The sequence below is a fragment of the Zootoca vivipara genome, chromosome 15 (assembly GCF_965207765.1).
Source record: "Zootoca vivipara chromosome 15, rZooViv2.hap1.1, whole genome shotgun sequence".
In the NCBI taxonomy this organism is placed as follows: Eukaryota; Metazoa; Chordata; class Lepidosauria; order Squamata; family Lacertidae; genus Zootoca; species Zootoca vivipara.
In genome coordinates this window covers 12143419-12161563 of record NC_142598.1, presented here as the reverse complement: position 1 = coordinate 12161563, position 18145 = coordinate 12143419, and the positions used below count along the sequence as shown (strand labels likewise).

General features: G+C 43.8%; 1 long non-coding RNA gene across 1 annotated transcript; it reads right to left on the bottom strand.

The window, feature by feature from the left end:
- Nucleotides 1-935: 935 nt before the first annotated feature.
- On the bottom strand, nucleotides 936-5008 carry LOC148683380 (uncharacterized). Its single transcript, XR_015947279.1, has 3 exons — nucleotides 4354-5008; nucleotides 3416-3482; nucleotides 936-2137 (listed from the first exon to the last, which is right to left on the bottom strand). It is a non-coding gene; the product is annotated as an uncharacterized LOC148683380 (long non-coding RNA).
- Between the last annotated feature and the right edge of the window lie 13137 nt (nucleotides 5009-18145).

Genomic DNA, 18145 nt, shown 5'->3' with positions numbered 1-18145 from the left:
GTTCTTAACCTGAAGTGAACTTTCCCATTGAAAGTAATGGAAAGTGGATTAATCTGTTCCAGACGGGTCGGCTAAGTACTTAAACTGAAAGTACTCACACTGAAGCGTACTTAAACCGAGGTATGACTGTAGATAAATAAAGTGTACAGAACAAATGGCTCTAGGATAAGCCACACCCAAAGTCAAAAAGGTGAAAGAATGCACCATCCACATGTACAACACTTTAAAAAAAAGAATCACAAATTGTACCAAATATGTGACAACAAATAACCACGAACCAAGGCAAAACAGCTCATTATTCACTTTGTTTAGAGAATTACGATGGACAACCAGGTAAGCAATGACAAACCTAGACAGCATCTTAAAAAGCAGAGACATCACCTTGCCTACAAAGGTCCGTATAGTTCAAGCTATGGTTTTCCCGGTAGTGATGTATGGAAGTGAGAGCTGGACCATAAAGAAGGCTGATCGCCGAAGAATTGATGCTTTTGAATTATGGTGCTGGAGGAGACTCTTGAGAGTCCCATGGACTGCAGGAAGATCAAACCTATCCATTCTGAAGGAAATCAGCCCTGAGTGCTCACTGGAAGGACAGATCCTGAAGCTGAGGCTCCAATACTTTGACCACCTCATGAGAAGAGAAGACTCCCTGGAAAAGACCCTGATGTTGGGAAAGATGGAGGGCACAAGGAGAAGGGGACAACAGAGGACGAGATGGTTGGACAGTGTTCTCGAAGCTACGAACATGAGTTTGACCAAACTGTGGGAGGCAGTGGAAGACAGGGGTGCCTGGCGTGCTATGGTCACGAAGAGTCGGACACGACTAAACGACTAAACAACAACAACAACAATTAGAGGCACAGTAATAACTCCAGTCTGTAATCCAGTAGATCTCTCCACAAGTTTCCATAAGGGAGCCTCCTTTGGAGTACAGTGGTACCTCAGTTTATGAACACAATTGGTTCCGGAAGTCTGTTCATAAACTGAAGCGTTCATAAACTGAAGCGAACTTTCCCATTGAAAGTAATGGAAAGTGGATTAATCTGTTCCAGACAGTCTGCGGAGTACTTAAACTGAAGCGTTCATAAACTGAAGCGAACTTTCCCTTTGAAAGTAATGGAAAGTGGATTAAACTGTTCCAGACAGTCCGCGGAGTACTTAAACTGAAGCGTTCATAAACTGAAGCGAACTTTCCCATTGAAAGTAATGGGAAATGAATTAATCCGTTCCAGATGGGTCCGCGGCGTTCATAAACCGAAAATTCATAAACCGAGGTGTTCATAAACCGAGGTTCCACTGTACATATATGAAACAAATGATTGCCATTCCGCATAGAAAGTTAAAGGATTTGGTGTGATTTGCTTCTACTTGACAAGTTAACTTTTCAGCCACAGCAACAGACCAAACTTTAGCATACCAAGTCTCCTGTAGCGGAGTGTAATTGGATGGCTGATTTATGCTCTGAAACATTTCTAGGTGAGCTGCCAGCAGAAGAAACATTAATTCTGACTAGTTATTATTTACTAAAGTTCTCAGTCGCTTTATCTTGCCCAAGGCAACCCAAAGTGACTTGCAAACAAGCAGTTCTTTATAACACAATTGTTCATTCAACTCATCTGTAATCCCAAACATGGCTGAGAGAGGAGAATGTACAGCTGTCATATGACAGATTGTTCTGTTTCTTTAAAGACAGCTGTCCAAAACTCATCCGTCGTGGCACATTGCCACCAACTAAAACGACCCCACACTCCTGCTTACTTTGCATCAGGTGAGAAATGGTGTGCAAATGAAGTTATCCAGAATCCAAATCTATACTGCTGTTTTTTTAGGGAATACTGTACACTGCACTTGGAGCCATTTGTCCTCAAACTGGCTTCGATCTGAGTTGAGAAAAAGAACAACCTCTGTGTATTTTAAGCTTGCAATGTGTACAGAGTCTTAATCTGCTTCCTGTTCTACAAGTGGAGAGAGATGGCAGAAAGAGAGGGAGATTTCACAAACATTTGTTCCACCCATGCCCGGGGCTGACCTTTCCCCCTTCAGCTGACTCCTTGTCATCGCATCAAGAGGCATCACTTTCTTTCTTAAAGTCCCTCATTCATAATTCTCATCATGAGGTGATTCTGTACCTGATGATCTATAAAATAAGACCCCAAATAAGATTTACAGTGGTCCCTCAACTTACGAAGTACTCGGCTTACGAAATTTCGAGTTACGAATGAAAAAAAATGGCCGCACGCTTACTTTTTTTCGACATCCGAAAGGAAAACCGTTGCAGTTTAGATGGGGTATTCTCGACTTACGAATTTTAGATGCGGTTTACTCGACTTACGAATTTTTTCGTTTCCAATGCATTCCTATGGGAAACCGCTTTTTTGACTTACAAACTTTTCGACCTATGAATGTGCATTCGGAACAGATTAAATTCGTAAGTCGAGGGACCACTGTACTTGGAGGCAAGTTCTTTCAAACTCAGCAAGGTTTATTTCTGATTTAGGCATCAATAGCCCTGGTTTATAAATGTTGGGTGGCCATTAAAAATATTCTTATCCCAGAATTATTACTAGGTGCATATTGTAAATATTTAAGTCAGAAGAAAATGAAATGTTGAAATTCTGCATTTCAGGTCTCTCCCTCTTAATTGTCTTCATTCCATTGAGAAAAGTTTTTTTTATCTCATCGCTCCCTTGCATCAAGATAGGTAAAGGGACCCCTGACCATTAGGTCCGGTCATGACTGACTCTGGGGTTGTGGTGCTTATCTCGCGTTATTGGCCGAGAGAGCCAGCGTACAGCTTCCAGGTCATGTGGCCAGCATGACAAAGCCGCTTCTGGCGAACCAGAGCAGCACACGGAAACGCCGTTTACCTTCCCGCTGTAGCGGTACCTATTTATCTACTTGCACTTTGACGTGCTTTTGAACTGCTAGGTTGGTAGGAGCTGGGACAGAGCAATGGGAGCTCACCCCATTACGGGGATTTGAACCGCCGACCTTCTGATTGGCAAGCCCTAGGTTCTGTGGTTTAACCCACAGCGCCACCCGCATCCCTGCATCAAGATAGATGTAGGCAAATTAATAATGCAATCCTCCTCAGAAGCAAATTGTGTTGAGTTCATTGAGGTTAGAATACTGCAGTCTTAAATTCAGTTCTCTGGACTTCTGAAATAATCTTCAATTTGTTCTCATGAATATTCATCAGGATTTCTAATGCAAATTCCTCCTAATCAACACATTTTCGTACATATTAACACATTTTTGCAAGCAGTTTCCCCCTAGTAGACATTTTTGTATATTATTTTCACCAGTGTATACATTTTTAATCACATGTCCCCAGAATATATGCAGCATTTGTTCCTATTGTTTGGCTGGAGAACTGCACCACAAAATTCAGAGAAGTGCAAAATTCAAAGGATACCTTCAAGAAGTGTGAATTAGGTGGCTTCTCATTAAAATGCAAACAAGATCGATTTTCTCATCTGAACCTAGACAAGAGACAAATTCAAGTTGTTACTGATAAATTAAAAATGAGCAAGTCACTAGGTACAGACGGCATCCGTCTCTGAAAAGATAGGTTGCAACTGGCCAGTAACAAATGACAGAATCTCCTGCTACCTGTGACTCAGCCCAAAGGCAGAGTCTAGGGACACACCCAAACTGTGAGTCAGCTCTTTTAGGACAACTCCATCTAGAAGAGGCAAACACACCACCTTGAGTTCATGTGCACTTCACTATTGTCTAGATTTTAGCCCACAGCTGAGTCCAAACACTGGCACAAGAAACCGATTGCAGCACTTGGAACAGATGAAAAAGATGCAGCATATTGATGACACTACACATCAAAATGTCAGATGATCTTCCTTTAACGGGCTGCATTTTAAGCTTTGGGGTCACAAAACTGAATCTTGCACTCTGTCCAGGTCAGAACTCACCCAATATTACCAAGTTTAATCAGAAAGGGGTGGAATAACTGCAAAGCAGTACCCTTTACTCCAAACTTGTCCAACTGCCCCATAAAAATCCGATGACCAATTATATCAAAAGCTGCGGAGAGGTTCAACAAATCATGAGCAGGTCACACACTTTCTCAAAAAATAAAATATACCTATACTTTTCCATTACAAATTTTCGCATTTCAATCAATATAACCATACATTCATAATGATCGACTTCTCTCTGTTTATTTCTCCATTTGAACTATATTCTATTTACTCCATATGTTTTTACTCCAACTCTGCTAATGTTTTAACTTATTTAACATAATTCTTCAGATATTCTGCAAACATTTTCCATTCTTCCTTAAAGACTCCATCTATTATTTAGATTTGCTAATGCCATATATTCCATTAATTTCACCTGCCACTCCTCTTTTGTTGGTGTTATTTTCTCTCTCCATTTCTGAGCATAAACCACTCAGGCTGCCGTGGTTGCATAGAGAAATTGCTTTTTTGATCTGTGGGGACATCCATACCAATAATAATAATAATAATAATAATAATAATAATAATAATAATACTTTATTGTCACTGTACCACTTGTTTACAGTGAGATTAAATGAGCCCCACATCCCCCTCCCCCCACAAACTCTTAGTCCTTGTCACTCTGTGTGCTGTTGTACGACCACCAACCCCAAACGTCAGTTGCAATGTTGCTGTCTTTCATTCAGCAGCCTCACGGCCCATGGGTAAAAACTGTTCTTTAACCTGTTGGTGCGGCTTATCATGCTTCTATATCTCCTGCCCGAGGGGAGGAGATTAAAAAGGTGCTGGCCAAGGTGTGAGTCATCCCTGAGAATGTTCCTCGCTCTTCTGAGGCAACGGTCTCCCGCGATAACATCTAGTGGACTCAGGGGACAGCCCACGATATCATGTGTGTCTTCACCAACCTCCATAGGGACTCTCTGTCCATGGCTGTCAAACCAGCATACCACACCGTAATGCAGTATGAGAGAACACTTTCTATCGTGGACCCATAGAAGGAAATCATCAGTTGCTGTCCAACCTTGTTCTTTCGCAAGAGCCTAAGGAAATGAAGTCTCCTAATATTCCTAACTAGTATCTTGAAGCCCGTTAAAATAACGGGTGCTAGAGCAGACCTGTTGCTCTAGCAACCTCTGGGACATTCGTAGAGGCATCTTTGGGGCCTGATCCGGAGGCTAGGGGTTTTCCCGCTGCCCTGATTCTGGTGCTCACAATCCCCGCATCACACGCCACCCAAAGCCTCCTCCTCTTTGTGACGCATTGGCTCCCTCCCTTCCCCGTCAGTGCAGAAGCTCCGCCTCGGGAGCCCAAATGCCAAGGCCACTCCTCCCTTCCCACGTGTGCTACCGGCGGGAAGGAAGCAGCGCCCGTATGCCCGAGTAGCGTGGAAGCGCGGCCCGGGGCCCGTGTAGGAATGGCGCTGCTGCTTATGGAGTGCGCCCATTTGTGGAGCCGCCGGCTGCGGCCCGTCGCACTGTGCGTGTTCACCTCGGGGATCTGCTGCTCCCCGTCTCCCTCCCGCCCCTGCAGTAAACCCTATTTAGAACCAGCCAATGGCGAATAGTGGGAGGAGCGTAGGGGGGGAAGGAAAAGAAAGCAGCCTCCTCCTCCTCCTTGCTCTTTAGCGCAAGCGCAGTGAGGCGCTGTCCGGCCAGGAGTGGCGGTTGGTGGCCGCAGGGAAACGGTAGGCGGGGGGAGAGAGCGTGCGTGTGTGCATCCAGTCTCTGCATCCAGTCCCTCTGTCCGTGGGGCACATGCGCAGTAGTGCAAACCCAGGGACCCAGGGACTGGACGCAGAGACACCTGGACTTTATTATATAGGATAAGAAGGGTTCTGGTCTTTTTATAAAAGTATTTTTAAATATTTTCTTCATTTCATTATATATCATCCTCCAGAAATCCTTCACTAATTTACAGCACATATGATAAAATGTACCCTCTATTTCTTAAGACTTCCAACACATACCTGAATCTGATTTATACGTTTTTGCTAATTTACATGGCATTAGGTACCACCCATAAATCATCTTCCTAAAATTCTCTTTCAATGTGTAACAACGCAGGTCACATACTTTCTGTCAACCTCTAGATACAGAAAATTGATCAGGGCCACAAAAACATTCTCCAACCCAAAGCCCTGTCTGAAACTTGAGAGGGATGACTCAGGTTAATCTTTCTTATTAAAGGATACCTTAGAATATCTGTGTCCACTTGATTGCTATGCCTCAAAATGGAACATTCAAACCCAGGCCAATTATACGGTTGCTTTTGTTTCATTTTGGTATTGGAATTAAGGTCAAAGACATCTATAAAATAAGAGTTAATCATCCCTCTAAACAACAGAGAAAACCTCTCTAATATTTAGTAAGGGTCAAATGGATTTGAGTTTCCAGTCCAGAAGATTCAGGGGCATCTTCAGCAAGTGTGGGGAACCTTTTGCCCCCCAAATGTTGCTGAACTACAACTCCCATCATCCCTGGTCATTGGGCATGGTGTCAAGGGTTGATTGGAATTTTAGTTCATCAACCTCTGGAGGCCAAAGTTCCCCCACTCCTGCTCTTCAGGAACTGCTACAACAGCCACGTGCAAGTTGGATCGGAAGTGTCTGATTTTATCTTCAAAATGCTTTGCAAACTGGTCAAAGCAGGCTAGTGAAGGGCAAGTCACCTCCACAGGTGTACTAGGGATGAAACAATCCCGAAACTCAGAAAATATAAATATGAAATCTCTCATTGCAAACATACCTGCAGCCTAGAGACAATTGCACAATTTGCTCTCTCATAATATATCTTTGATTTTTCAAAATTTCTGTGGTTTTGCGGTACTGTGAGTTGGTTCAGAGTTCAGCTTTCACTTCCTTGCTGCTTTTAAATATTTTGAAATGTCGTCTTGGGCATGGGACCCATTACTATAAACATGACTTGGCTTCTGTTATGATGCAGTGGTGCTCAGCTCTACCAAGTGAAATGGCCGGCATTTTTTTAAAAAATAAGTACCCTGCAAAATCTCAAAGCCATGTTTTGTTTTTTTCTATTCTCACACATCCTTCCATCACCTATTTTGATGTAGAGAGAGTTCTGGATACTTTCCTGTCAATTTTCCTCCTGGGATTTCGGCATTCGGGGGCCAAAACGTTCCAAAATGGAGGCGTTCAGGAGCTGAGGTTTGACTGTACTTACTTCTGCAGGCAGAATGACCGCTCCCCACATCAAATGGGGGGTGCCCTCTGCGTGGTCATGTGCAGCCCCTCAGATCCCAGTGTGACTCCCGGTAGTACGGGCTGGCTTCGCTGTCCCCAGGCTGCATACCTGGAGGTCTCCGCCTACCTCAGCCAATCGCCCAATCCTGCCTCGGGAGCCGTTGCCAGGTGATCGGCCAGGTAGGGAGAGGGACCGCCCTGCCCACACAACAGAAGGTGAATCTTACCTGCAAAGCGTCAGTTGTTGGCTCCAGAGCTTCTCCCACCCTGCCCTTCCTCAGTTAAGTCTTCTGTTGCAGGTTAACCTCTTCTCCACAGGTATGCAGGTGCTGCTACGTCATGGTCGCTGTTGAAGGGCCGGAAAGGTTTTGCCTTTCCTGTAGAAAAATGACACAACTTTGGCGGTTTCAGGCCTTGGGCAGAATGCTTTAGTCTATCTTCCTAAAGGGGGGGGGCATGAAGTGGTGACCCATGCCCCCCTTGCGGCAGTGATCCCAGGGTTCCCTATAAAGGGGTCTTGAGGGGAGGCATTGGCCATACGGTGAGAGGTTGTCATTGTTTTCCCCTGTGACGGCGGCGAAACGGCGAGCGGGCTCTCTGCTTGGACATATGTTTCTTCAGAGCCAGCCCAATCCCCACACATTCTGGATAACCCTGATGTCTTCCAGATCCCCGGCTGGGGACTGGGAAGGATAAACACCCAATGCCTGAGCCAAGGTCTCCCTACATCTGAAACTTAATAAAGTTGTGGCCAATTTTAATCCCATAGCACGTTGTCTTGAGTCATTATTCCACTTGGGGGGGGCGCCTGGGGTTGGGGGGACTCTGCCTGTACACGCAAAGATAAATCTTATTTTTCGTGGTCCAAGAATAAATTTATCAGAGGACCTTCATGCTCTCCAATTCTATGTAGCGAATGCTTGACAAGGGCAAGTTCAGCGGCAATGATTCTGCTGACATCTATGTTCGTGCAAACCATTATGCATCCCTGGAAATGATTACATGCTAAGCTGGCCTAATGAATCTGCTGAGAACACTTAACTCTGTCTAAAGTAAGCAACTGCTGACATTTCAGAGAAGAATGAGCAAGGCAAGAGGTGTTTTTGCATTCAGTAGCCTGCAGAGCAAGTTTGAAGGGTACAAGCCGCAGTATGACGTACAGCTATAGATTGTTTTGAAATTCAAGAATAACCCAATTCCCAGACACACCTTTTGTGGAATGTGTTATTTAGACTATCAATCCAGCAACATAATCAGTACAAAAGTACATTAGAATAAAAGTTGTTGTTTGTAACCCACAGCTATGAGTTTCCTTGCAGATAAAAAGGTCATTCCACATTATATTTGTCCATTGTCTTCATCTGCACCACTGGTTTGAGTAAAAACTGCAGTTTGCAAGATAATAGCCCATAACTGCAGGTATCATCACACTAACAGGATGTGAGGGACAGGAGCTACAGACAGCCCCCTCCCATCTTGAACACGAGCTCCTCGCCTAGCGGAAGTGGGAGCGGGATGTTTCGAGCGGGGATTCAGGAAGTAGAAGCCCGGGCTCAGGTAGGCTGGCGGAGCCCAGGCACCGCCTGGGAACGGAAAGGGGAAGCAGGAAAACCGTGGGAAAGAGACCGATCCCGGCGACCCCGGAATTGCGTAAGAAGCGCCGGGGGCGGAGATTTAGTATTCCCAGGCTACTTTGCTGGAGGAAAACGCGGGAATCCCCATTCGGAGGTTCTGCGCCAGACTGAGAACATGTACTGACCAACTGTATATAGCACTGTTTCAGCACTGTAAATAGATTGCATCAATAAAAGGATAAAATGCAGAGCTGTGAGGAGTCGTTACTCTGAAGTAGCCATCCCGGTCCCTGTGACACAGAAGCTACAAATTTACCTTTCAGCATGCAAAATCTGCAGGCGCTTATCCTAAAGCTGCCTTTGAAAAGTGTTGAAAACTTCAACTGGCCCAAAAAACTACAGGCAGATTGTTGACCAGGGCTGGTTATAAGGTGCACATGGCTCCCTTGTTACAACAACTCCACTGTCTACCAGTCTGTTTCCGGGCGCAATTAGGGCTGCCATATTTCAAAAAGTAGAAACCAGGACCTCCTGAAAATGAACTTTTCTTAATGAAGCCACAAAAAATTGTTCAGGTTTTTGTTTGTTTTTACAGAAATGCCAAAAAACAAATTTTCAATTGACTTGCCTAAGATCCAGGACAAAGCGCTGCCTTTTGGGAATTCCCCGGACGTCTGGGAAAATCCATATGGCAGCCCTGGGCTACAGTGGCTCCCTCCTTGTTGTCCTTCTATCAACAGATGAAGGCTTCCTTGTTCCAACAGGCTTTTGGGGAACTGGTTGGGTTTTTTTTAAAAAAAAGGAAAGAGCTTTAGTAGTGCTGTTGCATTTTAATATATTTGTTTTTTATGTTGCTTTAGTTCTACTCGACTTCAAATACTCCTTGACTGTTATATTTTATGTGTTTTTAGCTTTTTGTATTTTATCTGTGTTATTTTAATTTGTGAAAGCTGCCTTGCGAAAAGGGTGGGATAACAACAACACTAATGATAAATTAGCAAATATTTGGGCATGAGACAAAGAGTGTTAAATGTGCTTTATTTTATTTTATTTTTTTAAATTCATTTTTATTAATTTTTAAGACAAACATAAAAAAGCATAAAATACACAGAGACACACACACACAAACACACACACACACACACACACACACAAAATCCTCTTATACTTTCATCTCATCATTACATTGTGGACTTCCTCGGCTCCCCCCACACTGGGTCCAAATTTTAATATTATTTCAGCAGTATTCATTATTATCTTTAATCAACCTAATACCATTCTCTCAAAACTTTCTATTCTATTCTAACCTATAAAAATCAAATTATATTCTCTTAGCAATTAACCCAATTCTTCAAATCAACTAATTATACTTTCCCATTCCTTTATCTTTTATTTCCCCCTTAGCTTACCATTTTTACCAACAATGATTCCCCATTACAATATTGACTCTGCTCTCCAAATTACACTTAGGCTTTAAATCTTATTTCATCCCCCCTTCTCCTGAATCCAGATATCCCAGACATTTCAGCGAATTCCATATTTCATTCCAGGATCAGACCTTCCAAATCCATCCAAATTAAATAACAACCATTTACATCATGTACCCCACTCCCACCAAATGTGCTTAATTTTAATTCTGCAATACGTAGTGTGCAATAGCTATTTCCCTCTCCCAGTCCAGGCTCAAAGGGCAATTTAAATACTGAGTGATCTATACAGGCGATCGACTCACAGGCAGCCACGTATATGTGTGGCACCAGGTAATCCATCCATCCATCCATCCATCTAAACCCAAAAATAGCAGGAGGGAGCTGGAGAGTCCTTGTGGCTCGTGAGAAGACCCTCCCTGGAGCCTGAAGAGAACATCAGTGAGGGTGGAGGAAGGCCCAAAGAGACTGGAGATGTAGCAGAGCTTTGTTTATGCTGCTCAGCCTCCCCACCTAACAGCTGAGGTGTGACAAATTTTTTTAAGAAATTCCTTCCAGTAGCACCTTAGAGACCAACTAAGTTTGTCATAGGTATGAGCTTTCGTGTGCATGCACACAGCTTCAGATACACTGAAACAGAAGTCACCAGACCCTTATGTATAGTCAGAAGGTGGGGAGGGGTATTACTAAGAAGGGTGTTGGGAATGGGTGATTGGCTGATAGGAGTGGTAAACCTGTTGACGACTGTTAACGACTGCAATTGGTCTTGCAGGAAAAAGCAAGGGGTGAGATGGCATAAGAAAGCTTTATCATGTATAATGAGATAAGAATCCAATGTCCAGTCTGTTTCTGAAAATTTTCTGTAATAAGACAGCTACTTTGAGATCTTATATAGAATGTCCTGGGAGATTGAAGTGTTCTCCTACTGGTTTCTCTGTCTTGTGATTCCTGATGTCAGATTTATGTCCATTTATCCTTTGGCGTAGGGTTTGGCCTGCTTGTCCAATATAGAGAGCTGAAGGGCAATGTAGGCATTTGATGGCATACACAATGTTAGAAGATGAGCAATTAAATAGTCCTGAGATGAATCGTCCTGTAGCTGAGGTGTGAGGTAGTGCAGCAGCAGCAGCATCCACTTTCCTGCATGGCCTCCAGCCTCCAGCTGGCCCCAGCGCTTCAATTCTAATTGTGGATATTTTTGGATACTTTTTTTTTGTCTGGATTGGAGAGAAAGCAGCAAGGAGGGTGTTTAGAGGGTGCCCCCCTCCCAAGTTCACACAATTGTGAACCTAACCCCCACATGAGTGGGGAGAGGCCTGTATTCGATCACGTGCTGAATGTCAGCGATTCAGGTTTAGTCAGATTCCCTTTGACTTAAGTGAAGAGTTCTGCCTTCTTGTCTGTTCTTTGACGATTTCTCTGGATGTTAACTCAGAAGTAATTCCAGTATTTATAGGAAGACTTGCTTGGTGAATCCTCTGAATGACCTTTCACAACATTTATTAACTGCCTCTTGTCTTCCATCAAAATAGATGTTAACAAATGCATGTAAATCACAGTGGTCAGGAATAATGTAACAGTCATCGTGACTGTTGTAATACTGTAATTGTTTCTGAAACACAAACCGCCAATTTGCTCCAACTTGCATCTGAAAAGGAACCCTGGGATGACAGAGGGCTCATCCACACTGGAGTTTAATGTAGATTTGAAGAAGCTTGTGTCTTCATTTGTGTCTGCGCGCCCATGTGTGTGTGGTGTCCTTATGATGTCCTCTTCACCCAAGGGGCAGCTCCCTCTCACACCCCAGCTAAATGCAGATTTTCTCAATCTGTGGCTAATTCGTGTGCTTGGTGGGATTTGTTTTAGTGCATGTTGTTACATTTTTCTTGATGCTATCCTTCACCACAACCCCACTTCCATTTTGTTTCCATCCATTGTGTCCAGGCGAAAAGATGCAGCCTGCCCATTTCCACTAGATGTTGCTGAACGCACAATCTAGGTATTTCTATTTTTTAAAACAGCTCATTTACATAGCAGCAGCAGCAGCATGTATGCTGTAATCATTACTGATGTTGAAGGTTACTTTTAATACAGTGGTACCTCGGTTTACAAACACAATTGGTTCCAGAAGTCTGTACTTAACCTGAAGTGTACTTAACCTGAAGCAAACTTTCCCATTGAAAGTAATGGAAAGTGGATTAATCCGTTCCAGATGGGTCCACGGAGTACTCAACCTGAAGCATACTTAACCTGAGGTATGAGTGTAATTGGTTCCGGAAGTCCGTACTTAACCTGAAGCGTACTTAACCTGAAGCGAACTTTCCCATTAGAACTCAAGGTGGTGTGTTTGCCTCTTCTAGATGGAGTCATAGTTCTCCTAAAAGAGCAGACTCACAGTTTGGGTGTGTCCCTAGACTCTGCCTTTGGTCCCCATCCTAAACCAGGTGAGGGTAGCCAATGGGTCTCAAACTCTTGGTGAGTTAGAAACTTTCCCTACATGTGAAGACAGGATTCTGTGGATTGAGCAGATGAGACCACTAGTGATTCCGGCCATCAAAAAGGCAGGTGGGGCTTGTCAACCTGGGAGAAGGAAAGCTCTGATCCTAAACCTCTGCTACCTTGCAGGATATTTGGGGAAAGAAAAGCCTAAAATCAAAAGTTGGGGTGCTAACTTGAATAAAATAGGGGGGGGCGTGCAGGTAAGCCGTCTCCCACATAATCGATCACAAGGTGTGGTACACACACACCCTTTGAATGGCAATGGCTTTGGGGGGAACCTGGGTCCATCAAATATTTTACTGGGTGGGTGTGTAGGGACCTGGGCCCCTAGGAGTTGACTCCTATGTCAAGAGCGGAGTCCCTAAGCCAGTTGGATGGCACCTTGCATGTCTCCTTCTGGCAACTCCTGCCTCCAAGCTGGTGCCAAATGTATTGCTCTGCTTTCCTTTGGACCACATCAGTGAGGCTGATGGGGGGATGTCTTGTCATCTGGGCATCCCAGCACCTCCATATACACTGTCCAGGAGGTCACTTTTGGTGCTGATAATGCAGCACTTTGACTTTATCCCCAGAGGCACAGTCAACTGTCTCTTGAGGCAGACGGATGGCAACAACAAGAGGAACAGGACGTATTTTGCCACCAGTGGAATGGTTGCAACAAAAGTGTTTGCATGGTCAATAAGAAAAGGTACCTCCAACTATTCATTTATCTCTGGTGGCATCTAGGTGTCAATAAGCCATTACTGGAAGGCTATTAAAGTCTGTCGGTGACTCGCTCACGGGTCAATTCTGATGCAACACTGGGCAAGAATCCATTCATTCTTGTTAAAGGCAGATTTCTGCAGAGGCTCACATGTCCGGTCTTGCTTTATTCATGTTTCCATGCACAACTGATTTAAGCAATCCTCTATAGTGCACTCCATGACACGTATAGGAGAATATAGACTCAAAGATGATGCATTTGCTCTCTGAACTCTCCACACCATGTCTGTAGCACAGGCTGCCTCTAGACAGGCCCGTCTTAACCACATCGAGCACCATGGCACAAAGGTCCCTCTGCCGCCGCCCCCCCCCAACTCACCACGGACGCAGAGGAGGGACATGGCATGGGCAGGCCGGGCACTGAGGGTGGGCTGGGCTCAGGGGCACCACAGTGGGTGGGCCAGGCTGCCTGGTTGTCCTCCGGGGTGCCATCGCTGCCGCCTCCTGCGCGGAGGCCTCTGCTGGGGGGCGGTGCCGCGCAGCACCTGACCTCTTGTCCTCCTCATGCCCCCGAACCGACCCACCCCGCTAGGCTAAGGCCGGGACTCGAACCCGCGGCGGGCAGGCGGGCGGGCGGGCGGGCGGGAGGCAAGGAACAGGGCGAGCAGGAGGGCAGCTGGGCTGTCTGGCGGGGCGGGCTGGCCCTGCCTCTAGAATATTTACAACTGCTCTTGCAGCTTTCTGTAGCAAAATACTCAGGTGATTTAAATTATTTAATCATTTTTTCAGTACAAACATTAACCGCAAAAGACACATACAACAAAAACCATAATAACAATAATAACACAGTTTGACAATTCAGCTTTGAATACACTGATATACCTATGACTACACCTTTTTAAACAATATTTTCCCACCTCTCTCTCCTCCCGCTACTTCCCACCACTATCCGCCTTATCGCTTAAATATTCGTTCCAGATTTCTTCATATTTATACATTCTTAATTTGCGTCCATTCTTACTTTGCGTCGACATGCAATTCGTTCGTATGTAGCTAATCTGTCCATATTATCAATCCATGTGCTCAATGGAATCTTTTTGTGGCTCTTCCAATTCATCAAAACAAGGGGGTTTTTTTGCTTCTAATTACTCAGGTGATTCATAAACTCTACAGCGGTGGGAAGGAAACACCATGGATGCAGGCTCAGAGGAGCCATCCTCCAGTGCAGAAAATAATTTGCTTTGAAGTTTTAGCCTTCTTAATCTCTTCCAAGTTGAATTGTAGGAACAGAGATGCATTTACTACAGTCAAACCTCGGCTCCCCAACGCCTCCATTTTGGAATGTTTCGGCTACCGAACTCCAAAAACCCGGAAGTAAATACTCTGGTTTTTGAACGTTTTCCGGAAGCCAAACATCTGACGTAGCTTCCGCTTGAGTGCAAGAAGCTCCTGCAATGAATCGGAAGCCACACCTCGGTTGTCAAACATTTCGGAAGCCAGATGGGCTTCCAAAATGGATAACGTTCGACAACCGGGATTTGACTGTATATTTGAGGCACCATAATTACCCTTTGCAAAATGCACCTCCCAAACATATGGAAATTAAATAATTTAAACCCCTATCCATTTCATTTCTAGCAATTTGAAATCCACACACTTTTCTATTTCAGGATTTCCTAAACTTTCTTTGGTTATGGCTCAAGGCGCCATCTGTAAGCATTCCTAAATGTAAACCGGCCACAGTTAACATTTCTAAAGATGCACTTTATTGCTTTAAACCCAAATGAGTTAAAAAAAGGGGGTGTGTGTGTATTTTTTACCAAGGAACTTGTGTTTTCTCCTACATCCAGGGGTAAGTCACATATATTTTAATGCCAGAGGCAGAAAAATCCAAATAACATTCACAACTTAACGTGGGCAACAATTCAGAGAACCAAAATCATCTGCCCGAGGGAGAAGCCTCATTGTACTTAATGGAGTAGGTCTGGCCCAGGGGCAAAGAGAGTTTATTGGCCTTTTTACAACTCCCATGATATTCCGTTGTAGTCCAGAATATCTAGAAAAGCTGGTTTATGTTCACTGTCACTGTCACCCCAATATACAGTAACACGTTTCATTTTTGGCATTTGGAAACAGTGTCAAGTACCTACATTTCTCAATAGTGCCTATGGAAGTCATTTTAAGACAATGATCGCCATAGTTCATCTGAATATAAACAATGTAGAACAAGACAGCTCCCTGGATACTGTACTACCAGTCTTTGGGTTCCAGGGCAGAGCAGGAGTTGTACTCAAAAACTTGGAGCAGTTATGAACACAGTCCAACAAGAACATGTCACTACACGCACACACACACACACACACACACACACACACACACACACACGGAAAGAGAGAGAGAGAAATAATCATAGTGAGAGAGGCTATGGTTGTCTGACACATAGAATAATTCAGTGGAGAGAGGATAAAAGTTAAAACAGAGTCACACTAGAATACAGTGGTACCTCTACTTACGAATAACTCTACTTACGAATGTTTCTACTTACGAATGGAGCTCCGTCCGCCATCTTGGATGTGGTTTAGATAGGTTTTTTTCTACTTACGAATTTTTAGATAGGGTTGCTTCGACTTATGAATTTTTTCTCCCAATGCATTCCTATGGGATTCGACTTACATTTTTTTTCCACTTACAAATGTGTGGTCGGAATGCATTAAATTCATAAGTAGAGGTACCACTGGACACAACGCAGAAAGGACTTGTATGTACACTAAGGTTACCAGATTTTTTTCATTGAATCCGGGGACACTTTTCAACTTCCTACTAAATACTGTGGTGCCTCGATTTACGAATTTAATCCGTTCCGAAGGCGCCTTCGTAAGTCGAAAAACGCCATTGGAAATGCGATTTCCCATAGGAATGCATTGAAAACGGAAAAATTCGTTAAGTCGAAAAATCCATATCTAAAACCGCCGTGGTTTTTTCCCGAATGTCGAGACATTCGTAAGCGCGTGGCCATTACCCCCATTCATAAGTCGAAAAATTTGGTTGTTGAGTCGTTCGTAAGTCTAGGTACCACTGTAGATGGATTTTGTCAGGGGACTGATTTGTAAATCCAGGGAAACAGGGACATCTGGTAACCTTAATGTACACAACACACACACAATGAAGTTTAACATGGCTTCTCTTTACAGCACCCAAGGATTAAGACACTGTGGTCAGAATGTACTTCACGTATGACATTTGGAGCAGTTTGTGGTACATTTGCCAAGGATGCTATCGAAAAAGAAAGTCAGAGCTTTCAGTGTGATAAGATATTTTAGTAGCAGTTTTTCCGGCGATATAAAAATGCTGAGCAGCAACCAATTATTCCTATGGCAGCACCTTAGATACCAAATTCTTTGGGTTCTGACATTTGGAGCAGTTTTCAGTTCAGTCATTTACTGCAGGCATCCCCAAACTTCGGCCCTCCAGATGTTTTGGACTACAATTCCCATGTTCCCTGACCACTGGTCCGGTTAGCTAGGGATCATGGGAGTTGTAGGCCAAAACATCTGGAGGGCCGCAGTTTGGGGATGCCTGATTTACAGTGTCCCCAGCTTGGTAAGGTAGAGCAGCTGTAGACTTTGTATGGATAAGCATAATGATATTCGGAACACGTTTATAAAAAATATAGTCGGTTATAAATAACCATATATGTATTTGGATAATAATAACATTTATATACCTATATACTAGACAAGCATATAGGAAATTGTAGTTGTTTGCATATATAGTGATATAATATATCTTTTATTCTTTTCTTTTTATTCTTTTTCTTTTGTTCAATTGAAATACTTTCAATAAAAAATAAAAATGGAAAACAAAACCTCATGACTCTCAGCCCTGCAGTGGAATCCTGGGAAACGGGATCCTGGCCTGAGGCTTGAAACTCTGATGACATTTTGGGCATCAATTAAAATCAGTTGTTTCCTATCATGGAAACAACTTTCAATAAAAAATAAAAATGGAAAACAAAACCTCATGACTCTCAGCCCTGCAGTGGAATCCTGGGAACCGGGATCCTGGCCTGAGGCTTGAAACTCTGATGACATTTTGGGCATCAATTAAAATCAGTTGTTTCCTGCCATGGAAATATGAACCTGACGGGCACATGCTGCTCATTTCAGGTGTGAGGTGAACATTTCAACCCCATATTTTTTTGGTAACTCAGAATAAAGACAGAAGAATTACAGTCATACCTTGGTTTAAGTACTTTCAGTTTAAGTACTCCGCGGACCGTCTGGAACGGATTAATCCACTTTCCATTACTTTCAATGGGAAAGTTCGCTTCAGGTTAAGTACGCTTCAGGTTAAGTACAGATTTCCGGAACCAATTGTGTACTTAAACCGTGGTACCACTGTATACAAAAACTCCTTTAAAAAGATATCACCTTCTGGATGTGCGTGTCTTTGTTTTTATACTGTGGTACCTCGGTTTACCTGCCAACCTAGCAGTTCGAAAGCACGTCAAAATGCAAGTAGATAAATAGGAACCGCTACAGCGGGAAGGTAAACGGCATTTCCATGTGCTGCTCTGGTTTGCCAGCAGTGTCTTTGTCATGCTGGCCACATGACCTGGAAGCTATATGCCGGCTCCCTCGGCCAATAATGCGAGATGAGCGCGCAACCCCAGAGTCAGTCACGACTGGACCTAATGGTCAGGGGTCCCTTTACCTTTACCTTTTACCTCAGTTTACAAACACAATTGGTTCCAGAAGTCTGTACTTA